The sequence below is a fragment of the Dromiciops gliroides genome, chromosome 3 (assembly GCF_019393635.1).
Source record: "Dromiciops gliroides isolate mDroGli1 chromosome 3, mDroGli1.pri, whole genome shotgun sequence".
Classification (NCBI taxonomy): domain Eukaryota; kingdom Metazoa; phylum Chordata; class Mammalia; order Microbiotheria; family Microbiotheriidae; genus Dromiciops; species Dromiciops gliroides.
This window is the reverse complement of record NC_057863.1, coordinates 21,979,857-22,003,427: the sequence shown is the minus strand read 5'-3', so window position 1 is coordinate 22,003,427 and position 23,571 is coordinate 21,979,857. Positions and strand designations below refer to the sequence as shown.

The following is a 23,571-nucleotide window of genomic DNA, read 5'->3' as shown; positions in this document are numbered from 1 at the left end:
CCCTGAATTCAGAAAAAGAGGTGCCCTGCTCCCCCAAGTGTCTGTGAACAAACAAAGGAAAATAGAAACAATAACTGTTTAATCTGTACAGGGACAATTATCAGATAAGACATATGGATTGAGATGTATAATTGCGAGATAGCTCCTTGTGTCAATCTTTGGATCTGTCATGGGGAAAATGGGGTAAGGGTTTGGGGTCCTTAGGAATTCTCTTTAAAGAATTATACCCTCTTGAACACAAAAGCCATTAGAATAAGATGGTAGTTTATTTCGGGGTTATGGAAGGGAAAGGGAAAGAAAGGGAGGGGAAACCATGAAAGAAGTCCTTGGACTTCTCATGGGGAGAAAGGCATGGCATAGAGATAGTGGCTCTGAGATACCAATCTCCTCAAGCAGGAGACAGGCAGGTACTGAGAGAGGACTGATGGGGGTAACCATCTGACTGGAAAGTTCCTTTAGTGAGGGAGGACCATCCCCCACTAGTGTTGGCTGGAGGAGTTGGGTGAGGGGTGGCTGTGGATCTCTCAAGCCATCTCTCTCCTCAGAACACAAAGGCAGCAGGCATACCCAAACTTATCTCCCCAGGGTTGAGGGAGACTAGAATGAAGGGTGGAGGTTCTGAAGCTAGCTCAGTCCGATCTGGTTTCTAAAGGAGAAGGTTCTTTGATGTGCCCCAGAGAACTTCTGGGGTGCCCTAGGCCCATAACAGGATCCAACTGAATTTTCTGGTCAACATAACCTAGGTCCTTAACTAAGGGTCTCTAAGCCCCTGGTAAAGGTGGTCCAGTTTCCACAGCCACATAGGGCTAGCTTCAAACAATACAATAAGATTTTCTCCCAATTTCCACAATTGGATAAATTTTTCTCATGGGAGAATTTGGACTAGACCCATAATTGAATAGAAAGAGAACAGAGCTAGTTCCAGTACTGAGTTACAAGATGGAGACAGTGTGGTTCACTCACTTCCCACAATTAACCACCTGTTGTCCTAATATCCTCAATTTGTTCAAGGCTCAAGGTCAAGAAAAAAACTTTCTATTAATTAGAAGCATCTCCACGTGGACTGGAATGGACTGTCTCAGGAAGTTACAGATTGCGACCTCACTCGCACACACCTCCCACTAGAGATCTTCAAACAAAGGCTGAATAACCCTTTGTCAGCTGCAATTGCAGAAGACATCCTTGAGGCAGGATGGGTTAGGTGACCTGGCCACTGGGGTCCTTTCCAATTCTTGTGGTCCTACAAATTAATTTTCCTCCATCAAGGCTCAGAGAAGGTGGATGCTCCCATTTGTTTCCCTAGTGACATTCATTTCATTTGGAGGGCTATATTTTGGGAAGACGGGGGAGGGGTGTTTGAGTTTTCAAAGCCAACTTCTAACCCTCCCTCCTCAAAGGCTCTGAATTGCAAAGGAAATTTCCAACCCCATTTGAACAATGAGCCCTAGTTATTGCCTTAACCAGAAGCAAATTAGGTCATTAGCACTCCTAGTCTTGGAGACCTCCAGGGACTGGTACAGCCAGTCTCGAGATCATTTTGGTGCTGACATGTGAAGCAAACACAATTGTTGGTGTGTCACCGAGGACCAAGCCCCAGACCTAGGGCCAGAAAACATGGGTTCAAATCACAGCTTTAAGATTCACCAGCATGAGATAGCCCCCGCATGTCTATTCCCCTCTCTGGGCTTCACAGGATAATAAATAGTAGATTCAGAAGGACCTCAGAGCTCATTTGGTTCAACCTCTTCATTTAACCAATGAAGAAAATGAAATCCAGAGAAATTACCCGGGTGACTCAAAACCAGGGACTCTGAATTCAGAGCTAGTCCACTTTACACAATGCCTTCCATTTCCTCAGGTGTAAAAGGACAAGGTTGATCTACATGGTTATCTTCCATCTCTAAATTCTGGGATGCAGAAGCATTGAACATATCCAATTTGGCCACAAAATGGGCATCATGACATTATCGTTTGGGACCTTGGCCAATGAACTCTACATTCAACTCGTGGTCAGGAAAGCATAAAGAAAATAAGAGGAAATTAAGTATGAAATGATCTTCCTAATCCAGGACTGATAGAGTTCTATCTCTGGTCTCCTACTGTTTTCTACCAATGGAAGTCAAAATCAACACTTGTATAGAAATCCACATTCTTTTTTATAAGGTTTGGCATATTTGGAAGGTCCTTGAAGAGGGCAGGGGTTTTTTTTCTTTATATTCCCTTGTACCTACTACATGCTTCATAGCTGTTTTATTTTTTTAATAATTGAATCAAATTAAGTTGAATTAGTTCATTAGATTCTGTTCTTCAGTGACAGGAGGTCTTAACCTTTATTTTTCCATGGACTCTTCTGGTAGTCCCATGAAGCCCATGGAACCCAGGATAATGTTTTTAACTGCATAAAATAAGACATAGGATCCTTGGAAATGGAAATGGAAATACAGTTATCAGAATGTTAGGAAAACAAGTTCACAGATATAAGGTGAAGACCCCTTTATGACAAGTGTGTAGGGCAGGGGGAGGACAGGAGAAGAAGTATCTGAGGGGCAAAAGAAAAAAGACAAAGGGTAGGCAAATGTATGTGAATGCCATACAGTTGGCAGTGTGAAAAAAAGAAGCAGCCGGGAGTCTAAGGATCTGGGTTCAGTTTCCACTTAGCCTGGCCAAATCTCTTTCCTTCTCTGCTCAGTGGGGATGTAACACTCCCCAGACTAGGTAGAAGGAAAAGGGGTTTTCTGGAAGTGAGCCCAACCCCAATCCCATTCCACCTAAACTAGGGTGGTTACACCTTATCCCTTTCAGGTGCTCCACTCCCCTAATTAAGAACATAAAATTCATTTATCTGATCACAGTCTATCATTCTGCCTCTCCCCATGTCTTGTTCCTCCTAAACCTGTTCCTCACCCTCTCCATGACCTCCAATCCCTTCACCCCTCAGTACTTTTCCAAGCCTTCAGCCCTTTCTAATCTCATCCCTCTAGATAAACACTGTATAATACTCTCTACTATTGATTGCCTTGCTCTGTGGTCCTGTTGGGGGAAGCTAGGTGGCACAGTGGATAGAGTGCCAGGTCTGGGGTCAGGAGGATTTGACCCAGGGCAAGTCGCTTAACCCTATTTGCCTCCACTTCTTCTGTGAAATGAGCTAGAGAAGGAAATGACAAACCACTCCAGTATCTCTGTCAAGAAAATTCCAAATGGGGTCACAAAGAGTCAGACATGACTGAACAACCGAACAATTGTCCTATTACAACTGGTGACTTGCCAACTTCCAACTCCAGTTAACTCCCATCATCAACTTCCTCCAACCTGACTCATGTGCTGCTGAATGGAATTGGAGGGAGTCACAAAACCAAACTGACTGGGTCTACTACAGATTTCAGTTGTCATATCTCAGCTGGGCCCTCGAAGCAACAAGGAAGTCCTTCTCCCCCTCCTTCATTGAGACTTTTTCATTCTTCCAACAGACTCTTCTCCTCTTTCCTCAAGCCTCCTGCACCACCCTGTGCCCCTAGTACCTCAAACTTGACTGAGAAAAGAGAGGCCACTTGCCATCAGCTCGATCTTCTTCCCTTCTTCACAACCCCTTAACATTCTCCCTCATTATCTCCTCCTTTATTCCAGTCTCTGATGATTAATCACTTAATTCCAGTCTCTTTATTTTAGTCTTCTCCTTCCTGAGAACAACCCATCTATGGTTACCAACCCATTTCTGGTTACCAACCCCTCATCTTCTACAGCAGATTGTGCCCATGTTCATACCTTTCGCTCTCTAATCTTCAATATTTCCCTAACTATTGACTCCTTTCCTGCAGTCTAAAAATTAAAGTCTCTATCCGCCCCCCTCAAAAAAAAAAAAAAAACAAGAACACAACCACAAAAAATTTAACTCTAGCCATAATCACCTGCAGCTATCCTCCTATATCTGCCTTCCCTTTCTCCATCAAACTCCTAGAGAAAACCACCTGCTCTCACTACCTCCGTTTCTTGTCCTTGAACCTCTGCAGTCTGGTTTCTGACCCCATGAAGCAACAGAAACTCCTGTCTCTAAAATTACTATGTCTCTCTTAATTGTCAAATCTTACTTGATCCCTCTTCACAATTTCATAAGAGAAAAAGTATTTGTTAAGTGCCCACCATAGTAGACCAAGCACTGTGCTAAATGCTTTACAAATTTATCTCATTTGATCCTCACAACAACCTTGTGAGGTAGGTGCTATTATTGTCCCTAATTTACAGTTTAGGAAACAGAAGCAGGCAAAGGGTAAGTGACTTGCCCAGGGTCACACAGCTAGGAAGTGTCTGAGACAAGATTGGAGCTTGGGTCTTCGGTGCTCTATCCACCAAGTCACCTATCTCCCTTGATGCCACTGTTGATGCTGCCCTCCTGGGTGGTCTTTTTTCTCTCTGTTGTCATCATATTTCCCCCCTTGGTTCTCCTCCTACTTGTGTCCATTTCCTTTGCAGGACCACCATCCATTCCTAGCTGTTGCTTGACTCCAGGGCTCTGTCTCGGGGGCCCCCTCCTCTTCTCACTTGGTGACCTCATAAGCTCTAATGGGTTTAATTATCATGTCTACATAAATAACTTCCAGATCTATACATCAAGCCCCTATATTTCTCCCGAGTTCCAGTCCCATATCATCAAATGCTTCCTATACATTTCAAAATGTATATATGTATAACCAAAGCAGAACTCATTATCTTTCCCCTCAAGCCTACTCCTGTTCTGAACTTTGCCATTACTGGTTTTATGTTTTAGTATTTTTAAGGCTGAGTCTCTCTATCTCATCTAGGTTACAAGTGCAGTGGCTACACACAGACCCAAGCCCAAAACTAATCAGCTTGTTCTGTTTCTCTAATGTGGGCTGGTTCACCCCTCCTTAGGAAGTCTGAAGTTCCTTCACTCCACCATATTGGTAAAGATACCTAATTGACTTTAGCCCTACCACAGCTCATAATTCTCAAACTCAAGCAATCCACCAGCCTCATCCATCTACTATAGCAAGGCTCATGAGTTTGTGCCACCAGGGCCAGCTTCCCTTTCACCACCCTTCTAGTCCCCCAGTTTGATACCCTGGGTGTCATCCTTGACTCCTCAGCAACGCTTATCCCAAACACAAAAACATTTGCCAAATCTTGTCTTTTCAACCTTCCCAACGTCTTTCATGTACAGCTCCTTCATTCTGCCCACATACCCACCACCCAAGTGTCATCCCTCATCTTCTCACATGGAGTACTACAACAGCCTCCTAGCTGGTCTTCCAGCTTCCATCCTCTACCCACCCAAATCTGTCCTTCACATAGCTGCCAAAATGATTTCTCCTAGAGTGCATGTTTGCTGATGTCACTAGCATATTAAATAAACTCCAGTGGTTCCCTATCGTCTCTAGGAACAGACAATTGAGTAGATAGATAAGATAAAATATGCAAACATCTATGAAATAAGCCTGTACACCTGTGGATGTATATGTACATACATTTCTTTTTTTTTTTTTTTTAAGTCAGGCAATTGGGGTTAAGTGACTTGCCCAGGGTCACACAGCTAGTAAGTGTTAAGTGTCTGAGGCCGGATTTGAACTCAGGTACTCCTGACTCCAGGTCCAGTACTTATCCACTGCGCCACCTAGCTGCCCCATACATACATTTCTACAGGTATTTTTGTATGTTTCTCCTTTTGACATTTTACAATCTTACTCTTGCCTCCCTTTCTAGCCTTATAACCTATTACCCCCCTTCATGCATTAAAACTGGCCTTCCTGGGGGCAGCTAGGCAGTTCAGCTAGGGATTCAGATCCAGCCTCAGACACTTGACACTTACTAGCTGTGTAACCCTGGGCAAGTCACTTAACCCCCATTGTCCCACAAAAAAAAAACAACTGGCTTTCCTACTGCACCATATACAAGGCACCCTACTGTCTGTCTTTGTGACTTTGAGTTAGTCATCCCATGTTTGAAAGGCATTCTCCTCACTTACGCCTCTTAGAGACCTAAGTTTCTTTTTTTGTTTTGGTTTCTTTTGGTTTGGTTTTGGGTTTGGGTTTCTTGCAGGGCAATGAGGGTTAAGTGACTTGCCCAGGGTCACACAGCTAGTAAGTGTCAAGTATATGAGGCCAGATCTGAACTCAGGTCCTCCTGAATCCAGGACCGGTGCTTTATCCACTGTGCCACCTAGCTGCACCCCCCCCCAGACCTAGTTTCCTTCAGAACTAAATTCAAGTGGTACATTCTAGATGAAGTCCTTGATAATCTCTCCAGCTGCTATTGCCTACCCTCCCTTCCCCCCAAAAAAGTTACCTTGTATTTTTATATCTATTTTATATAGCCATCATATGTACATAAAATCTCCCCTGATACAATGTAAGCCCTTGGAGAGCAGTGGCTATCACTGTCTTTGTAGCTCCAGTGACTAGAACAGGGACTGGCACACAGCAGGTGATTAATAAATGCATAAATGTTGCTATTGTGTGAGTACTGCCGCTAGGCATTCAGCCTTGGTCAAAGCACCGCCCCTCAGTTTCTCCGCGTGTGAAATGATGACAGTTAATTAGGTGATCTCTAACATGCCTTCCAGAACTAGCACCCTATGATCAATTTTGCTGATTTCATATTTTTGCCTTGGCCTCACTTCCCTGGCTCCAGAACGTCCTTACCTGTTTCCATGACATATCCCCTCAGGAGAACATAAAATACTTGTAAGCAAGGGTTGTTTTGTCTTTGTATCCCAAGTGCCTATACAAAGTAAGCATTTAATCAGTTCAGTCATTTTTCAGTGGGTCCAACTCTTCATGACCCCATTCAGGGTTATCTTGGCAGAAATACTGAAGTAGTTTGCCATTTCCTTCTCCAGCTTATTTTACAGCTAGGAAGTGTCTGAGGCTACATTTGAATTCAAGAAGATAAGTCTTTCTGACTCCTGGCCCAGCGCTCTATTGACTTTTTGACTTAGCTGCTCTAGAGGCAATTAATAGCATCCTATATCTAGCACTGGGAAGGATCTCAGAAGGCTTCTAACCCAATCTCCACATTCTAGAGATAAGGAAACTGAAGCCTGAAGGGGAAAAAGGAACTTATTCATCCATGATCACACAGTGGACAGAATTTGAACCCTGTGCTACTGATTGCAAACACATTGCCTCCCTATTTATTGAATTAAACCAGTTCATTGGTTTGTTTCATTGTTCTCCAGCAGGGGATGTCAGAGGACCAGCAAGAATAAGTGAGCTAGTCTCAGAGACAACACACCTATATACACTGTCGGGCCAGACTTGGGACTGTCACTTGTTCTTTTGTCCTCACTAGCAGACATGGATGAAAAGAACACTGTGGAAAATCAAAACAAAATCATCTCGGCCAGAATTACTGATATGGTGTCATAACCCACTTAAAGTTCAGAATGGCCCTGTGTGAAGGTTCCACAAACTGGGAAAACCAGGAAATGACTGGATGCCTTTTTTCATTTTCACCAAAAGCTGGAGGAACCGGTTCCTGAGACTGATGAGAGATTGGTGAGATGCTGTGAAATGGAGGACAAGAGGAGGTGATGGATTTTATTTAAATAATCATCATAATGTATCGACCTTGGGGATTTCTCTTTCAACTCCTATCAACAGTCTCCTCCTCCAGCAGGCAAGGGCAATTAAAATCCTCAGCACATTAACTAAAAGGTCTCCTGATTCCTTGGGGCTAAACCAGAGTCAGCAAAACAGCATCAGGCCCAAGAGCCCCAAACTTTCTGGAGCTGGGACAAAAACAGTCTTTTCTGGGCTTTGTCATCAAACCAGTTCCACCTGCCCCACTTGGCTGCGCCCTCCCTTGCTCTCCTGGATGTAAGATAAATTTCTTTGATGTTTAAAGCTCATTTAAATGTATTTTCTTTAGGTAACATTTTTGAAATTTCATTCAGAGCAGCCAAAGCACTTTAGGAAGCAAGGATTAATAGTACCAATGAACCACTCTACAAATGTCATAACAGCGCCAAACCTCCTTAACTACCTCGAATTCCTTTTCCTTATATTTATTCACTATATGCTTACATATGTACTTGGTGTCTTCTATATGAGAATGGAAGTTCCTTGGGAGGAGAGGTTGTTTTATTCTTTGCATTTTTATCCCCACTAACACAGAATAGGTGTTTAATTGTAGGCGGCTGGGTGGCATAGTGGAGAAACTGCTAGACTAGGAGTCAGAAAGATTCAGTCTCTCACTAGCTGTGTGACTCCCGACAAGTCATTTAACCTCTGTTTGCCTCAATTTCCTCATCTGTACAATGTGGATAATGACAGCCCCTGTTTTACAGGGTCCTTCTGGGGCTCAAGTAAGATAACATGTATAGCGCTTAGCAAACCTTAGTGTTATATAAATCCCAGTAATTGTTTTTGTCACACACTTGCTCATTGCAGCAGTAGCCACAAATCCTTAAGAATTATAAAGGAACTGGTTTTCCATCTTCCTCCCGAATAAAAGACTATAAGCTCTTTGAAAGCATCTAATTCGGTGTCTGCCTGGCATGAATTGGATACTTAGATATTTGTCAGACATGAAGAGCCCTTTGGTTTATGATGATGGATGGAGAAAGTAAGAGGCTCGAGGGGTCCTAGCACCCTCTATACTCCCTCATTTGAAAGTGGTCACCTCTGCTTTCAGAAAAGCAGCATTTGATCCATCGCAATCCAGTCTCCTCAGGGACCCCATCCAAGTCCTGATGTCACTTTTGGCACCAAGCTTTGCTAACAAGGTTAAAGTACACACATGTGGAAGAGCTAAGCTGTGCATTGCCTCCCCACTCACAAATGAGGGGGTTTCCATCTGAATGCTGATGAGGTCTCAGAAAGCAAGCTCAAGACCATTCCCAGAGCCTTCCCACTGGATTATCAAATAACAAGCTAGTCCCTTCCTTGAAGGGACTAAATTAACAAATTCATAAAGTTTTGATCAGAGACATTCTTTTTTTTTAAATCCACCCATAGGGGGCAGCTAGGTGGTGCAGTAGATAAAACACCGGCCCTTGATTCAGAAGGACCTGAGTTCAAATCCAACCTCAGACACTTGACACTAGCTGTGTGACCCTGGGCAAGTCACTTAACCCTCACTTCCCTGCCAAAAAAAAAAATCCACCCATAATTGAGATGAATTTTATACAAGAAAGATTTCAAAGGGGAAATGGTAACTGCATTGGCCAATTTACCTTCCCCATAAATGACATGGCGATTCCAGTAGTCCAGTATGCCAAATGCTTTTATTCAAGGAGCTGTAATAGCAGATTTCCAATTTGGGACACTTTCGAAAAGAGAGAGAGGAGGGGTGCTTAGCAGGGCAGGAGGGACTGCCAACAGGGTTTCCTGAGTGCAGAAAGAGGTGCTATAAGAGAAAAAGCCAATGGTGGGTATGATGATTGGGAGAGAGTTGGGCCTACTTGGTCAAACATCCTCACTTTAATCTAACTTGAGTCAAATAAGAGTTCGAAAAGCAGCTGAGGCACCTTCAAAAATACATTTTAAGTAAAAGTCAATTTCACAGCCCAATTTTCTAGAACAGAAAGGTATAAGTTAAGATTCATAGAATAGTCAAGATCAGGAGGGAAAGGGACCTGAGAGATTCTGGTCCAGAGAGGGAAGTGATTTTGCCCAAGATCATTCAGGAGTCACTAGGAGAGAAAAAAAAAAATTAGACTACGAGGCTCTTGACTTCAGAATACTGTACTGTAGTTTCTGTGCCACTATAGTTGGGGGGAGGGGGTTGAGGGAGAGAGATCTGAACAAGCAAAAGAAATCAGCGTGCCACAGATAGACAGACAGATAAAAGAGATAGATGGTAGATGGTAGATGATGAATAGATGGATGGATGGATGGATAGATGGATAGATGGATGGGTGGGTGGGTGGATGGGTAAGTAGATAGGTAGGTAGGTGGGTAGATGGATGAATGGATGGATGGATGGATGGACAGACAGATGGACGGACGGATGGACAGACAGACACACAGATAGATGATCATTTACTAATTGCATATTATGTGCCAGACACTGTGCTAAACTCTGAGGCTACAAATACAAGTCCCTGCCTTCAAGGAGCTTACATTCTGAGGGGGGGAAAACAACACACAAAGAGGAACTAGAAGAGCTCAGGGGAGGGGAGGACTGTGGCTGTTGAGAAAGAAGCAAAGTCTGGAGAGTTTAGTGGACAATTAAACTAAGCAAGACTGGTCTGGGTCACAAATCACCAATTGAGGCATAGGGTCACAAGCATATTCAGGGTGTCATGGTAACCTGTGAGAAGTTCAAAGGGATGAGTGGCTAGCAGCTATGTGGAACAGTGGATAGAGGTCTAACCTTGAAGTTTTGTTTGAATCCTGCCTCAGATAATCCCTAGCTGTAGCCCTGGGCAAGTCATTTGACCTCTCTGTGCCTCAGTTTCCTTACTGTAAAATGTGAAGATCAAACGACCACATGTAAAGCATTTTGTGAACCTTAAGACACTATGTAAATGCTGGCTATTATTTTGATGATGATAAAATGGAAGCTTTAAAAAGTGCTGTTTCAATAGGCTACATGGGGGAAAAAACTGTTAGGAGCAGACAGTGTGGTGGATATATTTGGAGCCTGGTTGTTAGAAGACCTCAGTTCTCAATGGAGCTAATTGGAGGACTTTAAGCAATATCATTCCCTCTCAGTTTTCTCATCTTAAAGAGGGCATGAGATGATATCAGAGATCTCTGTAATTTGAGAGTTGGGAGAGATCTCAGGGACCATTCCGATCACCCCATACCTGAATAAGAGTCCCCCAAATCCAGACTTTGTCTGAAGGCCTCCTGGTGGGCTAACACACCACTTCCAAAGGCCTGCCATTGAACAACCCCTTGGCTACAAATTTTTCCCTTACATTAGTGGTGTCAAATTGAAACCCAATCATCAAACTACATAATGACTTAGAAAACCACAAAATTACCATTGTCTGCACTGTATTGTCTTTGTTAACCATTTCCCATTTGCAGTTTAATCTGATTCAGGAACACTCCCCCAGAGTTCTGTGGCCAGATTTTGACACCTCTGCCTTACATCAAGCCTTGGATTCATTCAACAATAATTTATTAAGATCCTACTTGTGAGGCTTAAGCAATCAAAACATTCCTTTGGGCAGAGCACCAGCAGGTAAGGCTATGATTCCCTATATGGACAGAGGAAGGAGAGGGAGAGAGAGAAAGAGAGAGAGGGAAAGAGGGAGAGAGGGAGAAAATAAGAGAGGAGAGAGGAGAGGAACCTGCATTGCCCAACTGGAACTTGCTAGTTGGGTCTCCAGTGGAGTATCTCCTACAGAATGTTGATTTGTTATTTGGCCTTGGTTCTCAAAGAGGACCATAACATCAGAGGTGATGTCACTTGCAGTGAATGGGATTTAAGAGAAGGAGCACTGCTTAAGGTCACCAACCTCACTCTCTTCTCCAGAGCCATCCATATGCATTAGGACACCTAGAGATGGCTCAGCACATTTGGCCTCCTAATGGTTCAGAAGAAGGGTAAATAGCAATTGCCTCTATTCTAGCCAGAAACCCTGAGGGCCTTCCCCTCCCAAACTTGCTTTCCTGCTTTTTTTTTTGTTTCTTTCTCTCTTTCTTCATTCATTCATTCTTCATTCTTTTTAACTAGGTAAAAGAGGCCATTCTTTGCCTCACTACTTACCTAGCTTTAATCAATGAATGCGTGTTGCCTAAGGCAATCTGTGACCTGGGAACCACCTTAGTTTAAAGAGGTCAAAGACTCCCACTCACTGGAGCCATGTCCAGTTATTCTGATGTGTATTGTTAAGGGCTAAAATTCTAGCTAAACTGTCTAAAATATCTAATGAGTGGTCGCCAATAAATTATAAGCTTTAGCAAGAGTTAGACTTTTAAGCATTTATTAAGGAGAATAAGAATTTGGTAAAGAGAGAAGAAAAGGCCTAGATTCCTATCTATTAAAGGGAGAGAACATTTCTAGCTCCCCTCTCCACCAGAGTCCCAAGGAAAGAGCACGAGACCGAGCGCCAGTCTCTTCCTTCTTCCTCCCACTAGCCGACGTCACTTCCTGATGCCAAAGAAAAGACTCCTGGTCTTGCCCTCAAAGACCTTCGCTTCATGGGTGGAACTCTTCTACAGTAAGTCTCCAGCAGGTGGCGTCATTCCAATCGTTACAGTATCTTGCCACTGGACCCAGATGACTCTGGAGGAGAGAGTGAGGCTAGTGATTTTGCACAGCCCTCCCTCACTTCAATTCAATTCAACCCAAATCATGACATCACCTCCCCATGTCATGGCCCTCTTCAAGAATGAAGAACAAATAACAATTAAGTTCCTACTACATGTCAAGTGGGCACTGTGTCGGACAGTGCTGATACAAGGAGAGAAAAACAAAATACTCTCTTCCCTTGGAGAGCTTACATCATATTGGGGAAGAGGAGAGTGTGGGGTGTGTAGCTTGTCCCTTTGGTAGATGGGGGAGGTCCCTAACAACTGGGAGGCTCAGAAGAAGGTGGTGGAGGTGAGAAGGGAGAACATGCTAAAGATGAAGTAATACCTCTACAGACATGAAAGTGAGAGGTGGCACTTTCAAGGAATAATGTGCGCGCTCACGCTGGCACGCAGTTTGCTCCCATCCATTGCTAGGAATCCAGCCCCCTGGGATCAAGTAGATAAGCTGCAGGTCTCTTTTAGCTTGAGTCAATGAGTCTCTACTTCTTCTATGACTCACCAGACCCTTAGCCTATTGACACAGCGCTCAGATTATATTCAGTTATTTTTAATCAGGTTTGTTATTACCCATGAGCTCAGCAGAACTTCTGCTGATAAATCAGTATGCTAGATTTCCAGGGTTTCGGATTGCCTATTCAAAAGCTAAAGCTGTGTTGACAAAAGGTATATCAAAGAGACTGATTGCACACATAGCTCTGATTAAATTAGGAGGGGGTAGGTTTTATTACCTCCCCTTTTTAATAATATGGACTCCTGAAGGAACAGAGCCGAAAGGCTGCATTTCATATTGTTATCACCGACTTCCTCAAGTATCCCTGCCTGCACGACCAAGCATTACCCCCTTCTCTCTCCAGGAAGAGTTGCTTTAATTAAAGAGATAAGTGTCTGCCCATTTTCTCTCTTCTATCAAGAGTGCTGCAAAATTAAAGAGCTGGCAAGCCACAAGTTTGTTGCAAAGAAAAACTGTCAGACCTTTAATAAGACCTGTCTCCTTCTTTCAAGGGGATTGGAGGAAGGAGGGGGAAGACCAAACAATGTAAAACTGATGCATATGAAGACCACAGCCTTAAAGAAACCTGACTGGTACTGCGGGGGAAAGAATGACTGGGGAATCCGAGGACCTGGGTTCAAATCTCACCTCCAATGTTTACTACCTGTATGAGCTGAGGAAGTCACATTCTACGCCTCAGTCCCTTGATCTATAAAATGGGGAGGTTAGGCCAGATGGTCTGGGAGGTCTTTTCAGCCTCTCAGTTGTGAATCTATGGTCTTCTAAAAAAGAGGCATGATCCCACTATAACCAAGTAATTCTATGCTGATGATGGTTTATTTAGAGATGCATGGGTATTGCAGAAACAATTCCAGTCCAAGGCTCTTGGGGGCCAAGAACTTAGAACCTTGGCGTCAACCCAGTTAATATACAATTTGGAGGGAGTAAACAACAGGAAAAACAGGCTGTAGGGATGGAGACGCCTGGTTTTTTGTTGGTAGAAGGGATAGGGAGATGCTGAGGTGAGAAGCAGAGGAATGGTTCTGTGACATTTCTTAAGGTGATCACAGTTGGGAGGGGGAATAATCTTGTGACTTCACCAAAATCAAGTGACTTAGGAGGCTTAACTTCACAAAATGGTGGAGGAAGGGCAAAATAAAGTTACCGTGCTATTTTTTTATGTAACATGGCCCAACCGCTTCATTTTACAGATCAGGAGACTAAGGCCCAGAGAGATTAAGTGATTTATTGGGTCAGAGCCACACAAGTAAAAGTTTCAGGGTTGATATTAAAACGCATGTCCTCTTGATTCCAAATCCATTGACCTTTCTTTTCACTGTACCATGTTGCTTTGGGCTGCTTCCAGAAGCATTTATAAGACCATTAAGTAACTCAAAGGTACTCATAGGTAACTCAAAGAATGTTTTTTGCAGGACCAGGAGTAAATAGATTTTTTTTCTTTTTGGGGAGGCAATGAGGGTTAAGTATCAAGGGTTTAATGCCAGATTTGAACTCAGGTCTTCCTGAATCCAGGGCTGGTGCCGAATCCACTGCACCACCTAGCTGCCCCATAGATTTTGGTTTTCAGAGAAGAAAGTCTGAACAGGGATGGCCTGGTGTATCAGTAGAAAATGGTGGCTGGGTTGATGATGATGGTGTTGGCGATGATGATGGACATGTGATATAGGGCTTTAGGCTTACTGAACATATTACATACATGACTTCCTGTAATGTTCATGATGATGACTCTGAGGGATAAATACTTGCTACAGCTCATCACTGAAGTCTTGGGACTCAAAATTCGATTTCACAGAAGCATTAGATTATCTAATCAATGTTTAAAGCAGTAGGCTTTATTATGGTGTGTTTTGACTAACACATGGGACAGCTTAAGACTTAATGAGTAACAAGAGAAGGATGCAACCAGGGCAGCCACCAACACCTCCAAAATTAAAGCAGAAAATGGATATAGCAACAACACCCACAGGGGAGGAGGAACAAGGCCAGTGAAGAGACCTCAGAGTCTGCTCCTATACCTGACTTCCCCATTCTTCCATCATTTCTCCCTGTCAGTGAAGAGACACCCAGATCCTTTTTCACCTCCATATAAGAGCATCTCCATGAAGCAAGCAAGGACCACAGACCCAATAGGGAGAGGCGGGATTCTGTTCAGCACCACCCCAAAGTGGTCCTTTATCTCTGCCGGAGCCAGGAGATGCTGAGGTGCTAAGAAGACAGACCTGCTTCTACAACAGTACAGGAGAAGTATGATCATGGGAATCCAGAAGCACCCAGAGTTTCTAGAAGTAGGAAAACACTGGGATTGCAGCATGCCTAGAATGCCTTCCCCAGGAGAGGCCAGAGGCAATAACCCAGAACATCCCTTGGCATTATTGTCTCCCTCTTGCCGGTGAGGACATTGAGGCTTATAAGAGGAAAATAAGTTAACCAAGGTCACATAGATAGTAAGTGTTTGAGCTAGAATTTGAACTCGGGTTATGAGATCCCAGATTTAGATCTGGAAGGGACCTTAGAAACCAGCTAGTCCAACCTCTTCATTTTCCAGATGGGGAGAGTAAAGTGTAGAAAAGCTGAGTGACTTGGCCAGGGACACGCTGCTAGTGTCAGAGGCAAGAGTTGAACCCAAGATGTCTTCAGATTCCAAATGCAGTACTTTCTTCATTATACTACAATGCCTAACCTCCCCTTGTATTCATGTGAGTAACATAATGCCCATTTGCCTTGGGCTTAAAGGAAGAGAAATCAAAGTGTTTCCATTCTTTTTCAAAATACAACACAAACAGAATAACATAAGAAAAGAAAGGTGCCTTCAAGAGCGAATATTGGTTCCTTCTCATAAAAAATGCCACTAAGTGTATCTTTCCCTGTGCTTTAATTCAATCCAATAAGCATTTAGGAAGTACCTACTATGTGCCAGGCACTGGGCTAAGCATTGGGCATACAGAAAGAGTCAAAAGATATTTCCTCACTTCAAGGAGCTTACAGTTTAATGGGAGAGACAGCATGGGAGCAAGTCTATACAGGACAAGAAATATACTGTACAGGAAAAATAGGAAATCATTAAAAGAGGGAAAGCACCGGAATCAGCAGGGGTTGGGGAAAGCTTCCAGTAGAAGGTAGGAAGTTAGAGACTATAGTTTTATGATATATAGAACTTCCTAATGAGGAAATTCTCTATTGATGCAGATCAATCTCTTGAACACGTAGCCTTAGAGAACAGACTTAGGTATGAATAGGCTCTCAGCCATGAACAAGATCACATAATCAGTACGTGCCAGTGATATGAATTGAACTGAGGGCTTCATGATTCCAAGACAGGCTCTCTGAACCCAGATCCACTATACCGGAAAGTCTTCCATACTTTATACCTAACATTTAATAAATGTTGGTTGAATTAAATAAGCAGGGAATCATGGGAAGCTCTAGACGGAGAGGGTCAACTAGGACTGTTATTGTGTTATATGACATTAAGACAAATGACAACAGTGGATAGAGCATCGGCCCTGGAGTCAGGATGACCTGAGGTCAAATCTAGCCTCAACATTTAACTAGCTGGGTCACTTAACACTGATTACCTCCCCCAAAAAACGACCCCCCAAAATGGTCAAAGGACAAATATGAAATTAGCGCATTATAGACCGTAACAGGTAACTATGCAAATAACCCCCAAGAACAGTTTATCAAGGATGTTTACCTTGGGTAGATCCCAGAGATGGTTGATGAGCAAGACCAAAACTTGAAGAGGAGGTTGCACAGAATCACATTTAGGGAGTTGCCCCAATGGCTTTAATGACCCCAAGTTCCTCAATACTATAAAATCACCTCTATTTAATATTAAAACTTTCCTGGTGATGTAAAACAACTATAAATCATGGAACATAATTGCAGAATAATAGCAATTAGAAGTAACCCAAAGGGCAAGGGAAAGATGGGTGATGATGGATAAAAGCAGGTAGAAGGTTACTAATAAGAACTTGCCCATGAGAAGTATCCTAGATTTTGAGGGAGCAAGAACCTTAGAGGCTGTCCAGTTCAATGGTCTCATCTCACAGTATGGAAACGGAGACCCAAAGAATTTAAGTGACTTGTCCAGAGATACACAGGTAATAAGCCACAGAGGAAGGATTTGAACCCAGATCATCTGAATGCAAATCCAGTGCTCTCCCTACTGCATCAGGGTGCCACCAAGTTAAAAATGGCAGCAAGCCTTTTTAGTTCTTTCATATATTAAACAAGTGGTCAAGGAGGAACCAAGTGGATGGTCCCATCCAACTCCAAATCTAAGATACAATGTGGCAGTGGCTGGAGAGGCCTGTGGGAGCCACCCTGGGGAGTGTGTCCCCCCCAAAGTTCCCCTGGAGACATTCAGGACTTCAGGGCTTCATGGAGGATGAGCTTCCAGCTTGCTTCTGGGCACGTGTCATGAGCACCAAGAGTTTTTGCTTGGCTCTTTGATGTGAAGAGACCCTCCTTGTATTGGCTGCTGGCACGTAGAGCAGATGACTCACCCTAACCCTAGTGCTCTCTCTTCTTCTGACTACAAATCATGCTGATTGTTTCAAGCACCTTCCTTCCCTGAGACTGTGGGGAGGGGAGCTTGCCCTCTCGTGTCCCCTGGACACCGGGCAGCTGTGAATATATGGCTTCTGTCTAGGTAAGTCTGAGCCTGCTCTTGGTGCTGCCTCTTGTATTTATTGTTCTTGATTGTAGGTGTATCCCAAAGACGTATGTGTCCTTGCTTGAGGTGACCTTATGAGGTCCAGAGGACCCGGATGTTTTTGATCACAGCTGACCAGCAGCAAGTGGAGGAGTCTCTGGCAACCATCAGAGATGACCATCAATAAGAGGATGGATCCAAGACTGACCTATCTTACCAGAAAAATTGTTTGGACAGTGTAAAACCAATGCAAAGTGTACCTATCCAGTGATCCCCAAAACTGTTTTATGTTTGGAAGAAGTGCAAGAATCAGCCACCCCAGAGCATAACAATAGTTCATCATCATAGTAGTTATTTGAGCCTGTTTTAAGTCATTTTGTCAAAGCATGAAGTGACTCTTTCCTAGCTTCTGCTATCTTCTCTTGCCTAGACAGGACAAGTGCTTCAGCTACCATGAGCTCATGACACAAGGGAAAAATGCCCCAGTAGCCACCAGAAGTCCCAAGGGGACACTCAGGCACACAATCCCCAATGGCCTCAGTAGGTCAAGTCAGTCCCCATTAACCCATGACACTATGTATGAGTGGAAAAGGACGTGGGCTGATCCTCCAGCAATAACTAGAGTCGACAAAAAGCAGCCCAGGGGACACAACAGATATTAAAAGAAACAAATAAAAACTTCTGGCTCATTGGAGGAAATGTCTATGAAAGATTAATTTAAAAACATAAGCATAAAGGAGCTGGATCAGAGAAAAGAGAGACTGTGAGCATAGCGCAGCATAGCTGGCCTCAAGGACCTGGAACAAGAAACATCGAAGGAGTGCTCCAACCAACTGAGAAAGGGCCTCTCAGCAGGCCAGCTCCAAGTAAGCGTCCATTGCCTCAGAGACATTGGGTTTGGGGGTTGCTTTTCTAAATTTGGCCAGCCTAATTCTTGATGAAGAGACAGCGAGATCAGGATAAATGAAGTATCAATACTTCATTATTTGCCAATACATGTATCTGTGTGTACATACATTTATGTGTACTGGGGCACATTTGTATGTAGTATGTATTTGTGTTGTGTATGTATATTGTTTATATATGTATTGCTTATGTGTATTGTGTATTGTGCATGTGTGCTATGTGTGTGTGTGTGTATGTATGCATGTATTGTGAAATCTGTTGTTACTCCAGATTCAGAGGCTATTTCAACACAGTGGTTGGTGTAGGCCTAAGAAATTCCATAAGAGGGAGACATGGGACCACCTTACCATTCCAAAGTCTTTGTTGGGGGGGAAAAAAAGAAAAGAAAGAAAGAAATTGTTTCCTGCTCTCACCTTTATTCTTCTCTGTGATCTTTGAGATGATTAGGTATTGAGCTCACTCCAGAAATAATATCGCAGGAATTGATTGCCAACAATCTCAAGCTTGTGATGCCATCCTTTCTTCTTGCCTTTTTTGTAACAAAGCTCTGCACGTCCCTCCCAAGGTTGGAGGGGGAGATCAAACCTCAAGAGGTGTATGTGTGCATACATATTCATATATATGTAAGCATGTGCATGCATACATGTATGTGTGCATGTGTATATAGAGATACATACACACACACATATAAAGAAATGTGCAAACCTCAAAGCATCCCCATAAATGTCAGTGGTGGTGGTGGCAGTAGCAATGGTGATTAATGGTCATGGTAGCGAGAAGAAGGAGGAGGAAGAGGAGGGTAAAGAGTATAAGTCAAGTCAACTTCTTATTCAATCACTTTACAGAATAACAGTAGATTCACAAAGGAAGGAAATATAAACAATGATGTTCCCATTTACAGTTTCTAAATCTTTGCTAGTCTCAAAGTTATTTCATCATGCATTAAGGCAGCACACACCAGCCTTGGCATCAGTAGACCCGTGGACAAGGGCTGGCTTTGTCACTTAGCAGCTGTGTAGCCTTGGACTCTGAGTCAAAGCTCTCTCATCTGTCAAATGGGGGACTCAGGATTTGTGCTACTGTCCCGTTGAGTTGTTGAGAAAACCAAAAGAAATAAAATGAGTACAGCATCATGGATAGAATGCTGGACTTGAAGTCAGGAAGATCCAAGTTCAAATCTCACCTCCAATACTTTCTTCACTGTATGTCCCCAGGAAAGTCACACTATCTCTCAGTCTCAGTTTCCTCGTTAGTAAAATGATGATAATAATAACTATAGCCCTCCCCCGATAAAGTTATCATAGGGATTGGATAAATTTGTATATGATGTAGAGTCTGGAGTCATGATTTCCCAGATGTAGGGCAGAGGTATCAAATACACAAGGTGGGGTCTGAATCCTATTAAAATATAATTGGGAAATAACTAACAAAATAAATAAAAATACGAGAGGACACAGAGAAGGTTAATATGTGGTCTTCCAGATCGATGTACAACTCTTGTTGCTGTTGTTCAATCACGTCCCACTCTTTGTGACCCCCTTTGGGGTTTCCTTGGCAAAGATACTGGAGTGTTTGCCATTTCCTTCTTCAGATTATTTTACAGATGAGGAAACTGAGGCAAAGAAGGTTAAGTGACTTGTCCAGGGTCACACAGCTAATAAGTGTCTGAGTCTCTCCTGATGATTTAAAATAACTATATATCATGCAACATACTTGCAAGTGAACTCAGGTCTTCCTGACTCTAGACAGAGCCTTCTATCCACTGTTCAACATAGCTACAGGTTTACTTATATAGGTTTAGTGGCCCCTGTTTCAACTTGAATTTGATACCGCTGATACAATGAAGTCTCAGGTGAGGAAGCTCTCACTCTGCCAATGCAGACGGTACCTTCTCTGCCATTTATAATCCCAGAGAGTGGAGAAGTTAAATTACTTGTCCAAGGTCAAACAGTTGCATGAATCTGTTGGCAGCAGGTCTTGAACCTGTATCTCCCTAGTTTTCCTACCATCTCTCTCTCTCTACTATAGCATCCCACTTATTTCTATTTATTGTGATTTATATTTTGCATTGTCTTGGTCAATAATGGAAACTCTAGGTGTAGAAATTCCTTCTAAAGAAAGAGATCAGCAACTCATCTGCCATTTTTCATTTCAAAAGTTTCCTGGGACACTGAGACTTTAAAGACCTACCCAGGGTCACATAATATGTGGCTTCAGCAGCATTTGAACTTGCATCCTCCTGATTCCTTCCAAAGGTAGTGCCCTGTCCACTGCAATACACCTCCTATCATTCTGCAATAGAGGCATATGCACAATTATATACATACCTCTGGATGTCTATTTCTATGCATGCATCTCGATGTGCTTGGCACCTTCCCTTCAGGGTTCCTAACAGAAACGTCCCAAAGCGGAACCTTAAACAAGACCAGGGAAATCAGAAAGCAGAATGGGAAAAATGAGAGAGTGGCATTCTATGGTCTTCCTACCTGCCCGAAGGTGGAAGTCCCTTTTATTCCCTGACCTGAAGCAAGCCATAATCAGTCTGGACCTAAGGTTTCCTCACCTGCAAGATTGCCTAATAATCTCCCTGGGTTATTCACCATCACAGGATTACAGAATTGAAACTGGAAGAGACCTTCACAGCCATCCAGCCCTATGCACCCCCATTTTACAGATGAGGAAACTGAGGCACAGACAGATGCCCAAGGTCTTCTTTCTAGGTCCTAACATTCCTTCCACTGAACCACACTGACAATAATCAGTGTAATAATCAATACGAAAATACTTTTAAAACTGTAAATTGCTATAGAAACGAGGGGTTTCATTTTAAAATTCACTCATATGTAAGCAAACTTATATAAATGACTCATTGACTAAAGTACTAAATGGATTAGGATCCATCGGGAACATTTTATCCATAATCATGTGCATGAGTCAGTAATCACCAAGGTGGAATCCTGCCTGGCCCTTGGAGTAGGTTCAGGCAGAGACATCCAAGCCCCAGGCCAGAGTCTTCCACTTATTCCCTAGCCCTGGCTTGCTTCCTGGACCACATGTGTGTGTGTGTGGGGGGGGGGGGGGGGTTCAGGTCCATCAGAGGGGTTTGTGGGATGCTAGTGCCATCAAGCACCAAGTTTCCTGTGGGCATCGCTCTGTTCTCTTCCCAGGATTGCCCCAGACTGGCCCAAGTTGTGGGCTGCCCCTTTGAGGTCCATCCCACAGGCACACACAACACCAAGCTCCTATCATGAATGTTGCATAGCTTTCAATTACATCTTTAAAGCCTCACGTGATGTAATCAACTCTTTGAAAAACAGCTTCGGGGGCAGCTAGGTGGCTCAGTGGATAAAGCACGAGCCCTGGATTCAGTAGGACCTGAGTTCAAATCTGGCCTCAGACACTTGACACTTACTAGCTGTGTGATCCTGGGCAAGTCACTTAACCCTCATTGACCCGCGAAAGAAAGAAAGAAAGAAAGAAAGAAAGAAAGAAAGAAAGAAAGAAAGAAAGAAAGAAAGAAAGAAAGAAAGAAAGAAAGAAAGAAAGAAAGAAAGAAAGAAAGAAAGAAAGAAAGAAAGAAAGAAAGAAAGAAAGAAAGAAAGAAAGAAAGAAAGAAAGAAAGAAAGAAAGAAAGAAAGAAAGAAAGAAAGAAAGAAAGAAAGAAAAACAGCTTCCTAGACTTTATGAGCCACCCTGGCTCACCATCATTAAGGGCTGACACTTGAGCAGTATTTGCAGAACGGTAAACACCTTCTAGTCTATCAGAGTAACCTGGACGCTCAAGGGGCTTAGACGTGCCCAGGGTCACACAGCTCATCTCTTATCAGAGCTGGGGCTCGACCCCCACATCAACAATCATTTAAGTGTTTTCAATGAGCTGTGCACCCTGTTGGGCACTGGGTATACAGTGATGGACGTTAAATAGTCCCTGCCCTCAGTGGCTTATATTCTCCTGGGCAGAAGCAAAAGGTTGACAGAGGAGTAAATAGAAGACGTATACAGAATAATGGGGGGAAGGGGTGGCAGTGCCAGGTCAGGCTTAAGCCTCAGACACATTCTCTCCCAGAATTCATGATATAAATAATCTCTCCCCCAACCCACCCCTTCTCCAGACTTCCCTCTTTCTGTCAAAAGCCCCACCATCCTTCTGTTCCCTTTGGCTCTCAGCCTTCTCATGCTCCCTCGAATCCCTCCAAAGTTGCCAACGATCTCTTAATGACCAGACCTGGTCTTGTCCCAACCCTCATCCTTCCTGATCTCTTTACTGCCTGTGACAGCCCAACCACCCTCTTGTCCTGGAGAATTGCTTCTCTCTACGTTCCTCTCTCTCACTTCTCCTGTGCCTTTCTCAATCCTCTTTTTCCATCTCCTTTGCTGGATCATTCTCCGTCACACCCCATAATGGTATGGGTTCCCCAGATGCTGTCCTTGGCCCTTTTCACTTTTCTCTCTATAACCTTTCCCTTCATGATGTCATTAGCTCATGTGGGTTCAACTACCATCTCCCCCTATGCAGCTGATTCTGTGATCCATATATCCAACCCTGCTCTTCCTTAGGAGCTTCAGCCCCACATCAGCAGCTTCCTATTGGATACTTCACACTGGATACCCAGAGGCATCCCAAACTCATTATCTTTCTCCTTCCCCACCCCCAAGCCTCTTCTAAACTTCCCTATTACCATTAAGTACACCATCATCTTTCTACTCTTTACACACATAATAGGATGCAAGCTTGGTATCATTTTCACCTCCTCCTTCTCACATATGCCACGGATCTAAATCTTGTTATTTCTAGCTCCAGAGCACCTCTCATGCACATTCCCTTATCTCTACTCCCGCTGTTACTCTGGTTCAGGACCTCGAGATTTCTTCATTTGACTACAATAATCATCTTTAAACTGGCAGCCAACACCTCACCTCTCCCCTCTCCAACCCATACTACATAAAGCTACCGAAGTGATGTTCCTGAAAAGCAGGTCTATCCATGCCACTCCCCTACATAATGCACTCTAGTGTCTCCTTAGCTATTAAATTTATTTTCGTTGTGGTAGTGGTTCAGCTGTTTTTCAGTCATATCCAACTCTCGGTGACCCTGTGACTCCATTTGGGGTTTTCTTGGCAAAGATACTGAAGTGGTTTTCCAATTTCTTCTCATTTTATAGTTGAGGAAACTGAGGCAAACAGGGCTAAGTGATTGCCTAGGATCACACAGCTGGTAAGTGTCTGAGACCAGATTTTAACTCATGTCTTCCTGACTCCAGGCTCAACATTCT

At 43.4% G+C, this 23,571-nt stretch overlaps 1 protein-coding gene across 1 annotated transcript in view; it reads right to left on the bottom strand.

Annotated features, from left to right (window-relative positions):
- OTOL1 (otolin 1) overlaps positions 1–23,571 on the bottom strand; it is a 106,216-nt gene that overhangs the window by 56,735 nt on the left and 25,910 nt on the right. The window lies entirely within an intron of this gene.